This window comes from Carassius auratus, chromosome 9 (genome assembly GCF_003368295.1).
Source record: "Carassius auratus strain Wakin chromosome 9, ASM336829v1, whole genome shotgun sequence".
Classification (NCBI taxonomy): Eukaryota; Metazoa; Chordata; class Actinopteri; order Cypriniformes; family Cyprinidae; genus Carassius; species Carassius auratus.
In genome coordinates, this window is record NC_039251.1 from 21,969,903 (window position 1) to 21,973,623 (window position 3,721).

A 3,721-nucleotide genomic window follows, 5' to 3' on the forward strand; every position below is an offset into this window, starting at 1 on the left:
TTATAAAGCCTTGTCCAATATTAATAGTCAGTAGTAAGCAGTTTATAAATACAGCTATAAAAAGTTTGTTCCTTGGTTTATAAGCACATTTATTAAAAAGGAGAGTAAAGGGTCAGTTATCTTCCTATGAAAAATAAAAAAATAAAAATAAACAAACAACAACACAGATTGATACAGAACTCAGAAATGTGTATGTGGATTTATGATAAAATCAGCCTGTAAAATGAATTCATACTCCTCCAAGAAGACAAAGTAGTTCACAGCCAAACTTTTTTAACATGAAGCCTAATATACTGAAGATGTTAAATTGGCGAATGGGTTTAGGATACTTAAATGGTGTGGCATAGCGATTTATTAAAGTAACAAAAAAAAAAAATACAATCGTTATTTTACTATATCTTTAAAATTTTTCATTCCAACTCTTCATAATTTTTTTATATACGTAGAAGTCATCATTTGAAGGAAGCACAGTAAGTTCATAGCTTTATCATTTTCAAGAGCCAGCATAAAATTTAAAACTACATAACTTATAAATCAAGCTTGCAATTCTTACTACCAATAATGGCCACCAGATGGGAGCTATAGGAATACTTTTAAATAATTATTGTAGAAACAAGTATGATTTAAATCATTTATAGAATCTTTCAAAGAAAAATAATATGTATTTGTATGTATTTTACTGATAAAATGACCCTCACTTAATTAGAATAACAAGCTGAAGTATTGTGAACTGTATATTAAGAATAATTCTTTATAAGCTTTATGGACAGATACGTTTTGAGTGACTCTTGAAGGATCAGCACCACATCCTCTTTTACCACTGTTTAAAGAATTTATCTTACAGAAACAGGTGCGAATGAATTTTGGATAGCTTGAATGGTTTTGTCGTGGTGATTTTTTGAAATAACAGTAAAAAAGGAACCAGTAAATGTCTTTTATTTTTTAAAGTGCAGCTTCTAAACACTTCAAAAAAATTTACACATAGAAGACCAGTCATTCTGAGGAAATATGCATAGTTGCATGACTATACAACATTATATGGATGATAGAAAATTAAAAAACTATCATACATCTGATGTCACTCTGTCCCTCAGTCACTGTGGTTAATGTGTGTGTGTGTGTGTGTGTGTTAAGTGAATTAGGTGTGAAACTATCAGGAAACATTTAGTCTCCAGCACCAACATTTTACAGAACTGCCACTTTCCTGGAGTCTCAGAATTACAATGTGTCAGGTTCTGAGAGATCTAAGATTCCCCAAAAATTATTTAATTAGAATACCATGAAGTATTGTGAAATACTATATATTAAGACTTTATATATATGCTTTATGAACAGATTAGAGTGACTCGTGAAGGACCAGCACCACCTCCTCTTGTCCGATGGTTTGAGGAATATATCTTCCAGAATCCGGGATTAAGATTTAGGAGCTCATTTTTATTCCACCTTCTTTCCTGAAAGTCTGTCTTGCAGAATTGACTAAAAATTAATCTTCACATTAATTCCTAATTCTTTTGCAATTCTTTTGTCAGTTCTTCTTGACCTGTTTTTCTCTTCCAGCTTTCCTGGAGTATTGTATAGCACTCATAAATGATTAAATAAAAAGTAATGGTAGTTATTAAGATTGATATGGTTTGGAATTGGTAAAATGTGCTTGGAAAAAAATCACAATAAAACAATGTTTTAATGTTTAAGTTTGGAATATTAACTGACATGAATGAATGATATATAAATATAGTTCATGTTAACACAATGTTTATAAATGGAATCTTATTGTAAAGTGTTACTAAAGTTTTATATATATATATATATATATATATATATATATATATATATATATATATATTGTTCTGTGAATGTGATTTTAAAGTCTAGATGATTCGAATTAACCCTTTAACTGCCATATTCTTTAAAACCTCACTGCCAGAGGGATATTGTGAATGCATGTGCCCGCTGGGCACAGTTTACCTGATGCCACCGGGGTGGCGATGGCATTGGTGGCTTGAGCCCGCCATCGCTGTTTGCAGCTATATTTATTATTATTATTATACTTCTCCAAAATGAATCGCATTTTTGAGGGCCTAAACATACTCAAAAAGTCATGAAACTTTGCACACACCTCAGAACTGGCGAAAATTTATGTCTGATGTGGGTTTCAGAAGTGGGTGTGGCAAAATGGCTCAACAGCGCCACCTATACACGTTCAACGGTGTGCGCCTCGAGCTACGTTTCATGTACATGTATGAAAATCGGTATACTCATGTAACTCTCTAATACCTACAAAAAAGTCTCTTGGAGCAAAATCCGAAACCCAACAGGAAGTCGGTTATTTCTAATATTATGAGCAAATTTTGTGTCATTTTTGTCATTTCCATGCGTTGTATTTTAACGAACTCCTCCAAGAGATTCATTCAGATCAACACCAAATTTGGTATGCCTAATCTAAAGGCCTTTGCGATGTTAAATTGCGAAGCTTTTGAGTTTTCGTCGAAGGGCGTGTCAGTGGCGGCCTGGCGAATTTCGATGATTCGCCATGAAAAATGAAGTTGCTATAACTCAGACATACAATGTCCAATCTGCCCCAAACTTCACATGGTTGATAAGACTCTGAAACTGAATAGATTGACATGCCCATATTCAGTTATATTCATAGCGCCACCTATTGGCAACTGGAAGTGTCATATTTTACGCTGCGAAGAACTACTCCTAGAAATTTTATGACATCAATGTCTTTTTTGTGGTCAGTCTAATCTAAAGGCCTGTACGATGTTAAATTGTGAAGATCTTGAATTTTCGTTAAAGGGCGTGTCCATGGCGTCATGTCAAAGTTCGATGTCTCGCCATGGGAGTAGAAGTTGTTGTAACTCAGGCATTAAATATCAGATCTTGCCCAAACTTCACATGTTTGATAAGAGTACTGACCTGCACACATCTGGAGGCTAATATTCCATTCGGTGTGGCAAAATGGCTCGATAGCGCCACCTATACATTTTCAATGGAGTGCGCCTCGAGCTACATGTCATGTACATGTACGAAAATCGGTAAACATATGTAACACACCAATAGCTACAAAAAAGTCTCTTGGTACGAAATCCGAATCCCAACAGGAAGTCGGTTATTTTTAATTTCCCCTGCAAAATTGGTGTTGTTTTTGTCATTTTCAGGGGTTGTATTTTAACGAACTCCTCCTAGAGATTTATTCAGATCAACACCAAACTTGGTCAGTGTAATCTAAAGCCCTTTGTGATGTTAAATTGCGAAGGAATTGAGGTTTTGTTAAAGGGCGTGTCCATGGCGGCCTGACAAATTTTGATGATTCGCCATGAAAAATGATGGTGCCATAACTCAGACATACAATGTCCAATCTGCCCCAAACTTCACATGTTTGATAAGACTCTTGACCTGAACAGATCTACATGCCAATATTCAGTTATAGTCATAGCGCCACCTATTGGCAACAGGAAGTTACATATTTTACACTGTGACAAACTACTCCTAGAAATTTTATGACATTAATGTCTTTTTTTGTGGTCAGTCTAATCTAAAGACCTGTGTGATGTTTAGTTGTGAAGATCTTGAGTTTTTGTTAAAAGGCGTGTCCATGACGCCATGACGAAGTTTGATGTCTCACCATGGGAATAAAAGATGTTTTAACTCAGGCATAAAATGTCCGATCTTGCCCAAACTTCACATGTGTGATAAGGGTCCTGGCTTGAACACATCT